General features: G+C 35.6%; 1 non-coding gene across 1 annotated transcript; it reads right to left on the bottom strand.

Moving 5' to 3' along the window:
• Positions 1–10,742: 10,742 nt before the first annotated feature.
• Positions 10,743–10,848, bottom strand: LOC111918154 (small nucleolar RNA R71). The gene has a single exon (XR_002859101.1). It is a non-coding gene; the product is annotated as a small nucleolar RNA R71 (small nucleolar RNA).
• Positions 10,849–14,422: the final 3,574 nt, after the last annotated feature.

The raw sequence follows: 14,422 nt of genomic DNA, 5'->3' as shown, positions 1-14,422 counted from the left end.
GTTCAAGCCTTAATAAAGGTGATCTAATGGTCCAAAGCCTCAACTATCGAATATTTACAAAATAGCCCCTGCACTTTCAGTCAGTTCCTTTAATCCCAAAATTAATTCTAAATTAAACTATGATTAAATACTAATTAATAATATGATTCCAAATTAATATATTATTCATATAATATATTAATAAATCATATTTATACCCTAATTTATTATTCTTAACAATAAACCAGCCTCTCTCCTCAACAATCATCCTGTCTAGTCACCAGTGTGAAGGCAACCCAAAAGGACCATGCACAATCGGGTCAAGTACATACCAAAATAGTTATGGACTTAGATACTAATCCAACAGTCTCCCACTTGGATAAGTCTAATAACTTGCGTATAACCTCAGATCCTGATTAGCAATCGTAGCTTTCAAAAGCCGCTTTCAACTCTGATCTTATCAGAAGCGCGTCCTTTAGATAAGGGATCATATATTCCTCCATTCTTGATATCGTATAGACTTGAGACATGGATTTTGATCATTCTCTCAGTCTATGTTTTGTTTCCCAATTTCCCATTTATGACGACTGACAACAGACTACAATTGAACACATCAAATTAGTCTTGGCTTGGCGAAGCGCTTATGTGCCATCACTAAATTATTGAGGGGCCCACAGATATCGCTTTCATCCTACTTTGGATAAAAGGAACGGATAAACTTTGATTCAATGCTTGCTTGCACTCACTTACTGAATCACACACAACAATATGTTTTATAACACCAAGTTACTGGTGCGTTTACATATTATCAATGTGTAACCGACTCGCAAGATATAACGCACACATCTCGGTTTCAAGAATATAAGATATTATCGTCTCACCAATCACTCGTGATAAAATCCATGAAGTGATCCAAGTGAGCGTGGGTTTAATCCAATGCTCAAATCATATTCATAAGCACTCATGAACATTACAGCAAACATTTGCTTATGTCTAATACACTTTAGACAATCCACACACCAATTCACGACAGTCTTCATTCATACCTACTTCCAACATATGAACGACTGTGGTCTGTTCGAATAATTTTGATTGTTCTGAACCAATTTAATTATTCAGGAAGTCAAAACATGCAAAGTGAGACACAAGAATAATACTAATCCCATATGGCCCCAAACTCTAGGTATAAATAAAACATTTTATTTAATCACCATATCGATTACTCATTATTTGTCGTTTCGGGTAATCAACTTCTTACTTGAATTATTACTACACTTGTCCCATGCTCTCAACATGCACACAATGTTTACCTACGGTCCTTACTTTATGAAATAGATCAAATGAACACATTTCCATTCATACTCATTTCACAACTCCCAATAAGTATAAGAATCTCAAATTCTTGTTACTTATGCTAGATTCTAACATTTTATGCAATGATTCTTTTGTAAAGTCATAGCTCAAAATCATCAAGACTTGGCCAATCTCTATCAGAAACAATTCTATAGATATGATGTCTCTCACTCAAATTACATTCCTTTGAACATCCTTCTAGCATAAAAGTTTCTAATCTAGACATAGATTCTCAATATCCAACTCCCAATATGGAAACATTTCCATATTGCCATATGACAATTCATAGAATCTTATCTATTCATAATAATGTCATCCAATACCATACTTCCAACTACTCACAAGCGACCAATCCTTAGCGAGCTTTGGATCGTCCTTTGATAGTTGTTTAATTATTTTAGTCAAAACCGATTCTAGTCCTTTTTCCCTCTAAATGTGCTAGACATTTTGAAAATTTTAGAATGGTCAAATATAATAGAACTGGCAATCAATCCTATACCCGAAGCGTATAGGACACGATGCATAATGTCTTACATCAAGATGTGATACTTTATCAATCTTTTTCCATAATATTTTATGTGTCTCGTTCTTACAATTCGAACTATGAAGAGGGATACCGTAATCATAATTGAAATTTAAGAACACACTATGTATCCTTTGAGTAAATTTATTAAAATTTCTCAATCTAAGCTTTAGATTTTGAAACGAAGTACAATATTCTCTCCCTTAATTATAGCAAAACAACTTTTCAACCCTTACAAATTTGCAAAGTATAACTCTTGTTTTCTATAATTAATATTGCTAACTTGCAATACTTGCCTTAATAATCATACAAGCACAACATTTATGCTCCCACTATCATGATGATTATTATCATATAAGCATAACACTTATGCTCCCACTAGCTTTGACATGTATTCAGAAAACAGCTTAACTTCCAGAAAACAATACCTATTGAATTTCTTAAGTTCATATTTCTAATACCTAATGCTTTGAAAATCCTTTATCTAAGCTTCTCAAACTTATACACCTTTGTCTTAGATAGCTCATATGTGTGTCTAAACAATTCAGACAAATTGCCAAATCTCACAATTCGAATCATGGAAAGGGATACCGTAACCATAATCAAATTCGAGAATACAATTTTCACAATCACTATCTTCTTAAAATCTTTCTTAGTGAAAGCATTTCCTCACAGTCATTTTCATGAAGGAGGGAATCTTATGACACTTAGATTTTAATGGTGTATGTGTTCCTATCCATGCAAATTTGTCAAAACCAAAGTTTGCAACAAATCCAAACTCATATGGACCGAACTTTCTCAATCTTGATTTCTTGCCTTATGGTAACACGAGTTCCCACCATGTCTTCCAAGTAGTTAAGAAGCTCATCCTTTCCTATCAATGTACTTTTCATTGATCAAGGTGCTTGCCTTTTATGTGTTCATAGAACTCACATGCATAATTAACTCAATTGGAATGGCACAGAAACAAGATAGTGTCAACACGGTAGGTTGTGAACCTCAAGTCGTGTGCTAGTGATGATCGATAAAGTTTATTCTTGATTAGTTCTTGAACTTTTCAAGACCATTAAGACTCCCACTGACTCCTTGACATATAAGATTCTCTTGTCAATAAACATTTCTTGACAAACAAATATTCAAGAGTTAGTGTAGCTTTTATCAAGACAAAACACTTCACAAAATTGGTCCTAGTTGGTCTTTGTCTTATCCAAGACATCACAACTTTCCAATTTCAAATGTGCAAGAATAAGAAAACCTTTTCCAAACTCCACATTTGATGAATGTTATAAATCTTCTTGAGACTTGTCACTCAATTCACAATCTTAACTCTAAGACTTGATATTGGAACGAAGTATGATTGACTTCTTGATTTAACCATTTCTTCAATTCTTGATTCCTCTTCTCAGACATACAATTGTACTAAGACTCATTTAGAGGATCAATTGAGATATGTTTCTTAATCATTAAGACCTATCATAAAACATAATAAAAAGTAATCTCCCTTCTTCTTAGAATTGAGAAACTTTTATCTTTCTGCCTACTTGATTCTTCTTATTCCTTCTGCTATTGATTTAAACTCTTTCAATCAACTCAGAATTACACTTAATCTCATAAGTATAATCATATTTACTTAACCTTAGTAAATCATGACGAATATCTCTGTTACTCTTGTGGTGGACTTGATCAGCACACAACCTTGTGTACTCGATCTCCTAGTCCTTCACTTGACACTTTGTCAACGAATTAGTCTAATTTCCAAATATGAAATTTCTCATTCATCATGCAACTAAGTTGTATGATTCCAAGTTTCTGTCCAATTGAAACTTGGGCGATGAGAAACTTTCCCTATCTGGTAAATTCTTGACCTTTCCACAAATAACATGATTAAGAATCAAATCCATTATAGAAACTTACAAATATCAATTTTTCATACACGCCATTGCAAGGATAAATAAATAATATAAAATCAAAATTTATTTTATTGCGGAAAAATTTGTCCTTACAATGCAATTCAACTAAAAAACTATGTTGTTACATATTCCTAAGCAATCTATTCTAACTCCAAGTAGTAGCTTAAGAATCTAATCTTCGAGCAATGCGATCGGAATCCATTTCTTCACGATTAGATTCAGCTCACTTCTTCCCTTAATCTTTCTCTCTTTTCTTCGATTCTACAAAACATCAAAATGTAATCTTATTACATTATGTATCAAGAATCTAGAAAAGGAACTTAAAGTAGTTAGTTAATGGATTTTACCTAAAGTAGAGCCATACTTTTTAACTCTCCCATCTCTTAGATCTCTTAGGTAAATAGGGCAGCTTTGTCTCCAATGCCCCTTCTCTGGCAATATAAGCAAATGGACTCTTTTGGCATGGCACAAGGAACAATCTCAGAATCTACCTTTTCTGGTTCTCCAATGTCACCATTTTCAATGTCCATTGAAGTTTGGGAGTTTGATTCACCAGATAAATTTGCTCGACCAGCTCGCCAAATCATTGCTGATTCAGCAGCTATAAGCAAATAGGTCAAATCAATGAGGGTCACGTCATGATCCATCATATAGTACTCTCTAACGAACTCACTATATGATCCAGGAAGCGACTGAAGAACCCAGTCAACAACCAACTTATCTGAAATCTCGACACCCAACATCTTTAACCTATCAATGTGTGACTTCATCTCTAAGACGTGTACACACATAGGTTTCCCATGTTTACTTGCCAAAAGGGCTTGAGTGAGCTTGAACTTTTCAAGCCTTCGAACTTGTGGATTAGGGAGAATAATTGGAGGAGGTGGAGGAAGTGAAGCATGATCTCTTGTTCCCCGATCGAATCGTGGATCATCATCTTCATTTGGAGAGCTTGTTCCATGGAATTTTGGAAGACCATAGTTGTCATACTTTGACATCTACAAAACGGGAGAAAATTCAAGTTAAGTTTATTAGAATCCTCGATGTGACACCCAAATGAAACATCGAGGCTAGGATCCAACACAATACCCTACAACCTAGAAAAGGGATGCCGTAATCTAGTTGCAGAATATTTGAAGGTAGGTAAATGACGATTTACCAATTTCCACCATGAAAAACGAAAAAGAAATTTAAGTTTTAAATCTATTGAAAATTCCTAGATCTTTTGAGATTCATTGAACATTTCAATGGCATGTTTAAATCTCGATATGCCCCTTGATTTGTGACTGGGATGCCGATGATCACAAAACAGGGTGTGAATAACCATGCAAACTTACACGGTTCTCCCCAATGTTACAATCACATATTCGATGTGCCGGTTAACCACACACGCTCCACCGAACTATGACAAATATTGAGTCACCCTTTGTTACCTTTGCTTAGAACCATTTAGTGTGTTGGTTAACAACACACGCTCCACTAACGTATTCGCAAGGTCACAAAGTGTAATTTCATGGAATTGCATCAATTCACTTTTGCCTAAAGTAACTAAGATTGGGAATTTTGTAAAAGCATTTAGTTACTTTTGTACTTCATTATACTTTTAATGGAAAGGGTTTGCCCTATCCTACCCGTTCGGCTAACGACCCTCCACCAATCAAGGAAGCGGTGGGTGAGAGTGGACACCCATTAAACAACCATTTTATAGGCCATAACCTTATACCCTCCCCTTATAGATCGGCTTCGTGAATGAGGCCTACTAACGGTAAGACTAGCATTTAAGTTATACATATATAATATTAGACTTTTAATGTTATACATAGTATAAGGGTGTATTTTACACTTTTAAAATACTAGGTGGTTTAGTTTTATAAATTACACTTTTAATTTAATTAAATATAAACCATATCATTATGGATTTATTAACTCTCTTTTAATTATACACTTAATTAATTTAATAAAACCATAAGGGTGTAATTTGAACTTTTCAAAATTAGGGTTTTAGAATTTAGACTTTTTCAAAATTAAACCTTTTAATGAAACAATTTAAATTCCAAAACTTGAGGGCAAGTTTTGAAACTTTTCAAAACATAAGCAAGAACATTCTAGATCAAATTACAAATAATAATAATTAACCAATTAATTAGTAATTATCTAAATATGACCTAATTCAATTTCTTGCAAGATAATCTATCAAATAATTCAAATAAATCAAGTTTATCACATAAGGAAATGATTATCTAATTAATTTGACAATTATCTTTTATTTTGGTAAGGATATCTTTCAAATTAAACAATTAATTTAACCTAATCCCTTAAATCCCCTAGAATTCGAAATTATGGGGTGGGATATTCAAAATCTTTAATTACCAAATTTAAACATTTAAAGGATAATTACAAGATATGACAATATCCAAATCCCTAAAATTTAGGATCTAATCATGGGGAAAGAGGCAATTTCGAAATTCTAGGGTTAGACAACCCTAAAATCGAAATCTTGGGGCCAAAGAAAAAGGTTTAGGAAATCTTGCCAAAAATTTCGAAATCTAGGGTTTAGAAACCCTAATTTTGAAAATCAAGCCTCCAGGGTTTATTAGCCATAAACCCTAATATGTCAAGTTCATACATTTTAATAAAGCTAATTGAAAACAAAAACCAATGGATCTGATAACACTGATGGGTTTTATACAAACAATCCTATGTGTGCATGCAACCCTAGAGTTGGATCTATGTTTTCACTATTAGTTATACAACTTTATGAATACAAAAAGAAACCTGGCATGCTAGTACTATTTTCAAAATCCACATAGAAGAATAGAATACATACCTTTTGTTTTTATATAGCAATAACAACTAGTTCCTTGAATTTCCTTAGCTCTTGAAAGCAAGTACCACAAGTGTAGTACCTCTAATGGCTCACAAACACACTAGGTGAAAGGATAAATATGGGAGAGAGGAGAGAAGGGTATCTTGCCCTAGATTTCGTCCCTTTTAGGGTTTCCCTAGGCTTTTTTTTCGAAATCTTAGTGCCTTAGGGTGCTATTTATACTTAAGGCTAACTAGGGTTTTAAGGTGTTAACCCTAATCCCTTAGCTTAGGGCCTAAGCAAGTCCATGGACTCCTTTCCTTAAGCCCTTGGACGAAAACTCCTAGATCCTTCTAGGATTTTCGTTCAAGCCTTAATAAAGGTGATCTAATGGCCCAAAGCCTCAACTATTGAATAATTAGAAAATAGCCCCTGCACTTTCAGTCAGTTCCTTTAATCCCAAAATTAATTCTAAATTAATTTATGATTAAATACTAATTAATAATATGATTCCAAATTAATATATTATTCATATAATATATTAATAAATCATATTTATACCCTACTTTATTATTCTTAACAATAAACCAGCCTCTCTCCTCAACAATCATCCTATCTAGTCACCAGTGTGAAGGCAACCCAAAAGGACCATGCACAATCGGGTCAAGTACATACCAAAATAGTTATGGACTTAGACACTAATCCAACAATAAGTGGTGCTATAACACTCATGAGTGCTCATAAGTTATGAGTATTGGATTCAACCCACGCTCACTGGTATCACTTCACGGAATTTATCTCGAGTGATCGTGAGACTGTAATATCATATAAGTCTTCAAACCTAGAGATATGACTCGTTGCCTATGAGTTGGTTATACATTGATTGTACAAAAATGCATTGGTAACTCGAGGTTATAAAACATGCCTTTGTGTATGATTCAACAAGTAGTAGAACAAGCATATGAGTCGAAGTTTATATGTTCCATCTTGGATTAGAAGCGATATCTGGGCCCTCGATGATTTTGTGTTGACCCATGTACCGGTCCCGGTCAGAACTAAGTTGATGTGCTCAATTAGGTTCTATGTCAAACAAATCAAAAATCGAGAAACAAACTGATGGACAATAAGTAAGACATTGCTCCATGTATTTTTCCGGCTGATATGTAGAACAGAGGATTATATGATCACTTATCTTAAATGGCGTATCATCATCATCTCAGTTCCGCGAGACCTTGAAAGAGCTACAATTGCTAATCGGTTCCTGAAGTCATTCTTGCAGTTATAGTTATTAGACTTATCCAAGTGGGAGACTGTTAGATTAGGTGTCTAAGTTCATAACTATTTTTGGAATGTACTTGACCCGACTAGCATGGCCCATTTGGGTTGCATGGCATCATGCATTTGGATAGACTAAAATGAGAGAAATAACACTTAAGGTTTATTAATATATTATAAGTTCTAATATGTTAATAATATTATTTAATTAGTATTGATAAAGAATTAATTTGGAATTAATTAAGTGATCAAAAGGAGACTAATTAAATATATGGGTTGATTGTGTAAATCATCCATACTTATATAGTGGGCTAATGCTTCATGGATTATCTAGTTGGGCTAAAACCCATAGGATGCGCCATGGATTCTCCATGGTGTTTATAGAACCCATGAGTCATGGAAATGAAAAGTCATGACAACTAGGGTTTACATGGTGTAACCCTAATTGTAACACACTATATAAGCTTCATGTTCTGCACCAAAATCGGCCACTAAGATATACAACTGAGGGCTAGCTGATTTCTAAGTGTTCTTCATTTCTCTCTAAGTTATTCCAAGTGCATTTGGTGTTGTGTGAGACATTTGATATGGGCTTATCTAGTCATAAAAATCATTCATTATCTTATTAATTATTATTGATTTTATATCAATTTATGGACAAAAGATACTTAATATTGTTCAAATTATATTTTCAGTCCAAAAGAGAAGCTCGGAAGCAAAAGGAAATAGGAGATACAATTGAAAGCTCGAGAACGGAACAAAGAAGAAAAATGCCAATAACAAGAAGGACTCGGCGATTAGGGACGGCTACTTGATGAGTCGTGTCGAAGATTTGCAATCCTCTAGGAGTCCTTACCGTACACGGATTTTAAGTGACGGACTCGCCGAGTCAGTCACTGGACTTGATGAGTCACCTCTGTTTCCAGAATACTATAAATAGGGGCTTGGAGATCAAAATTAGGGACTTCTCTGGAACCCTAGGAGGCCAAATTATGATTGAAGGTGTTGTTAGGTCGTGAGAAGCAGAGGAATCAACCCTACATTCAATCTTGGAGAGAATTAAGGCAAATTTAGTTTACTTTTAGTAATCTTTTGATTTGAATCATGTTTAAACTCTTTAAATTCATTTTTGAGCTTAAGTTTACTGCAATTATGAACTAAACCCTTATTCTTCTGTTTAGGATAGATGATTTTGTGAACATGGATTGATTTTATGGTTTGGATTAATTTTAATTGGTGATTATGTTTTGTTAAGCTTGTTAAAGAACCTTATATGTTAATAATAACTATTCTTCGGTTAATAAATCAGTAATTAAGTTGTATGAACATCTCTTAGTTATTAATTTCATATGATTTACATGACCACATAGTTGTATGCCTAGGAATAACGAACATGAAACTAGAATTAACTAGAAGATAGGTAAGTTAATGTGTGAGCTTGTATGACGAACCATCAACAAGAGGTTAATGGAATGACCAACTTAATTAACTACTACAAGTCTTACTTAACCCGAGTCAATATCTAGGAAATTCATTAATTTAGACAACTGGCCATTTCTTGAATTAATCTGTTTTCTAAGGATTAGTAATAACGAATGTGAACCTAATCACCTCAATCGGTAACCAATGAAGAATTAATCCGAAACATTCACTATAAAATCGTCAATGGGATCAAATGAGTCGAACCTAAACATAAGTCTTCTTAATTATTGAATTTAGTGGTAATAACTTGTTTTAGCTGCTAGTTAGTTAAATTTCGTGTTAGTTAGTTTATTTAAGTTTTCTAGTCTTGCAAAACTAGAGAAAACCTTTCTTTTATTACTTGTTTTTAGATAATATTAGTTATTAGTTTAAATTTTCCGTTCCCTAAGTTCGATACCCTACTTATTTAGCTACACCACAATTGATAGGTCCACTACCTTTGTGTGTTAATTTTATAATTAAAAGTAGGTTCAAAACTAGTTGAGTTCACACACATCAAGTTTTTGGCGCCATTGCCGGGGAACGGTTCAAAAATCAACTAATTTCTAGTTTTATCGATCCTTTGTGTAAGATTTATCTTGCACAAAGTTATTTTTTAGAAGTTTAGTTAGTACTTTTTATATTTTGCTCTGAACTCGACGAGTGTAGTCGAAGCGACTCGGCGAGTCCATCGATGTTTCACAGTTTCGTCTTTTAATTTATTTGGGTTCCTTTTACGTGTTTTTCTTGCTTTGTTTGCAGGCATTACATGACCAGGGGATCCAACACATCCCTGGTTCCTCCATACGAAGACCTAGAATCCGCTTTAAGGAAAAACAAAGGAAAGGAGGTTGAAAGCTCTAATACACCTAATAACTCACCTTTGAAGAATATCATATCTGTTTTCAGCAAGAAGAAGAGCAGTAAATCAGGAGGATCCAGCATTTCCTTGGCGAATGAAGACCCAATCAAGGAGGACATCGAGTACGAATCCGAACGAAAAGAAAGCAAATTTGAAGGAAGCGATTTAGAAGGAGGATTCGACACCACCATGGCTAACATCGATGAAGTTCCCATGGGCGAATGGAAGAAGAAGATGCATGAAGACACCGTTCCGGGGCTCGTGCAACCCGCGATTCCCGCAAACGCCAATTTTGAACTCAAAGGGCACATACTCGCCCAACTTAAGGAGATTCCATTCTATGGAAAAGACCACGAAGACGCGTACAAGCACCTAGACGAGGTCAACGACATAGCCGACTACTTTAATTTTCCTAATGTGGCTCGCGATACCCTGTTGCTTTGTATGTTACCGATCACGCTTAAAGGAACTGCAAAAGATTGGCTGAAGTCACTCCCTCCCGGATCCATCACTACATGGGATAAAATGAAGGAAGAATTTATTGATTAATTTTTCCCTCCTTCAAAGATAGCCAAATTAAAGAAAGCTATTGCCAACTTTGAACAACAAGTTGGAGATCCTTATATGGGGTGTGGGAGAGATACAAAGGCTTGCTAAGAAACTGCCTGCATCATGATCTAAATAGTCAACAGGAAGTCTCCATTTTCTATGATGGAGTGAATGTAACCACAAGGCAGCTTCTTGATTCGCAAGGACCTCTCACAAAGAAGCCACCCCCAGAAATCAAGGAGTTAATTGAAGAATTCTCTAAGCACTCTAGAGAATATCATAACCCAAGGAATGAGCTAAATCGGGGGGTGGTGAACACTGTTAACGATAGCATGGCGGCAGTGATATCTAAACTAGAGAGTTTAGATCGAAGAATGACTAAGATGGACCAATCCATCCACGCTATCCGGGTAGGATGTGAGAATTGTAGAGGACCTCACTTCATTAAAGATTGTGATTTGGACGAGAATGGGAACCGGAAGGTGCAAGTATGATATTCAAGTGGTGATAGATATGATGATAATTGGCGGAAACCCAAGAAGGAATGGCTCCCGTATGATGAGTATAAAAAGGCAAAGGAGGAGAAATACAAGCAAAAAGAAAGGGGTTTATATCAAAAGGAGGAACCGGTCATGGAAAAGAAAGCTGACTTGGAAGAAATTTTCACGAGGTTTGTAGCTGCATCCGAGAAGAGGCACAATGATATCGACATTGAATTGAAGGAGCAATGAATAATTCTTAAAGATCATAAGCTATGATGAAAGATCAACAAATTTTGCTTAGGAATCAGCAAGCCTCTATTCATAACATTGAGAAACAGTTAGGTCAACTTGCACAACAAATCAATCAAAGAACACCCGGTGAACTTCCTAGCAATACTGAACAAAATCCAAGAATGGCACATCTAAATGTAATAACCACTAATTCTGACAAAATTTTCACTCCTATGACCTCTATCTAGAAGAAAACCAATAAGGTGCAAACAGAAGAGGCAACTGACTGGAAATCAAGCAAACCCGACTCGACTCGTCGAGTCGGTAATATGGACTCGACGAGTCCGAGGCCTGATGAGAAAAATTGCTCAATTTTGAAACCTTACAAGCCCCCTTTTCCATTCCCTATTCGAGCCATACCTGATTACCAGATTCAAGGTTATAGAAGATTTATGGAGCATATAAAGACCCTCCAAGTAAATATTCCATTCGTAGAAACAATACTTCAAACACCTAAGTATGCAACTTTGCTTAAGAGCCTCTTTACTACTAGACAAAATATGGAAGATGTTGTTGAAGTATTGCTGAATGAACTGCCAGAAAAGAGGGGTGATCCGGGAAGCATAACTATGCGTTGCCAATTTGGGAACATCATGACTACACGAGCATTGACCGATTCGGGGGCAAGTATTAACATTATGCCATATTCTTTCTTCCAAAAGTTGAACCTCCCGATTCCGAAACCTGTTCACATGAAGATCCACTTGGCCGACAAGAGAATAATACATCCAATGGGAGTGTGTGAAGACCTTCTTATTAAGGTGGATTAGCTAGTATTTCCGGTTGACTTCATAATATTGGATATGGAGGAGGATCTTAAAGTATCAATCATCCTTGGACGACCATTTTTAAATACCGCTTGTGCTTTGTTAGATATGAGTGAATCTACGCTAACATTAAGAGTAGGTGATGAATCGGTAATTTTTAAAGCTGAGCAAAAAGATACGCAAGAAGGGTCGAGAGAAGAAAAGGTTTCGTCACTAGATTTGGATGATGAATTATTAGAAAAGGAGCTTGCATATTTGCAAGAAAGCAATCCACATCAATTCTTTTTGTCTTTGGAGGATACTTCTGGTGCCAAGGGAGATGTAGAAGAAATAAAAAGGCTGATCAAGGAAGCTGATTATCAAGAAAGCGTAAAGAGTGTTCAAGGTTCCCCGACTTGCCGAGTCGTATCTGCTGACTCGACGAGTCTAGTCGAAAATTTTAAATCTGGCGAAATATTTACTCTACAGCCAATTAGTGCCATTGCTAAATCAGATGCGCAACTTTTTCCTGATCCCTTTGAGAATCTTCTTGAGGAAAACGAGGTTATGAAAGATATTGTCAATTTTGGGAATGCACATTTGGCACTTCTTGAAACAATCATTGGAGGTGGTGAGGTTGTCCAAAAGAAGAATAAAGTAACATTAGAAGATGAAGAAGATCTAGATGCTTGTAATAATGACACCTACCACTTTTCAATTGAAGCACCAATGCTAGATCAAGAAGAAGTTTTGACCAAAAGAAAAAGGACCAAGCCTCGTGCCATTGTCTCTACTATGTTCGAAGTATTTACTTTCATAACACCGGATCCTTTAATGAACAAAAAGACAAGCAAGGAAGGAATGGGGAGGAACAAGCATGGTAAAAGGGTGAAGCGTAAAGCTAAAGAGAGTGCTGCGAAAAAGAGAATGGAAGACTTGAGGAAGGCTTATAAAAGGAAAATCCATCTTTACAAGACGAAATAAAAAGTACAAAGGTTGAAGAAGGAGAGCCACATTGAGGAAGCAGCAGCAACGTAAGCAAGATGGAGTCCAGCTAACGAATCCTCAAAAAGAAGCGCTTAGCGGGAGGCAACCCGTCAAAAGAGTTTGCTTTTCTTTTTTTGTTTTAGTTTTTGTTTTTTTTTTTAGGTTTTATATAGAATTTTCCTATTTCAATCTTCATTTTCCTATTTCAATCTTCATTTTTATCCATAAATGAGTGCTTGAGGGTAATGAAGGCCTAAGTGTGGGGTGGTGTGATTATTAAATAAAGAAAGTTTTAAGAAGTATTTTGCACATATTAATAGACTCGGCGAGTCTACACGCAGACTCGACGAATCCTTACGCAGAGATGGATAGAATTCGCGACACGACTTGCCGAGTCCATACCCTGACTCGACGAGTCAGTTCGATTTACTGAAAAAAAAAATTACATTTCTATAAAATTAGGGTTTTTAACCTAATTGAAAAACATTTTCACTTCAACCGGCCACCACGCCCTTACTCGACGTGCCAGAATATTTCTCTCAAGCATCATCATATCTTCTTTGATTTCTTCCACTTTCTACTAAAAAGGTATGAATTTCTTTTGTTATTAATCTTCATAACTTCGAATTCGGCAGAATAATGGACCAATTTTGGTTGCAACTCCGATTTTGACTACAATAGACTTCTAGGGTTTTTAACCTTTGTCTAATTAGGATGTTATAAATGGAATTGGTTGGTTACTTATATTTAGTATGCACTCCGAGACAAACCCCTGGAAGAAATTATGAGTTTTGATGGATGATTTGTCCAGATTTGGAATTGCGACTCGAGCAGTTCATACGACTCGCCGAGTCTGTTCATGGACTCGATGAGTCAGCCCCTGAGGTAGTCCCAAAAATTTAATTTTAACGTTTACATGTTTTCTGGTTTGTATGTCTTTACTATTGTGCAGAAAATGTTTCCAAGAGGTGGACAAAGTTCTAGGGGTAACCAAGGAAACCATCCTTGGTTAAATTTTCCAAGAATTGAGTCGGAGTCTACAATGAAAAGATGGAAGAAGAAGCTTGTTGAAGTTAAGAAGAAGGAGATTTGTGTCCCGAATATGATTGATTGGGAATGTCTTGGGAGAGTTCGTTATGAAGAGGAGTTATCCCCGTACCTTGTCAAACTATACATGCGTGATGGGGTGTCTATTACA

Source organism: Lactuca sativa, chromosome 6, assembly GCF_002870075.4.
Source record: "Lactuca sativa cultivar Salinas chromosome 6, Lsat_Salinas_v11, whole genome shotgun sequence".
NCBI classification, from domain to species: Eukaryota; Viridiplantae; Streptophyta; class Magnoliopsida; order Asterales; family Asteraceae; genus Lactuca; species Lactuca sativa.
Note: the sequence above shows the minus strand (reverse complement) of the source record. Positions and strands in the feature narration are given on the sequence as shown.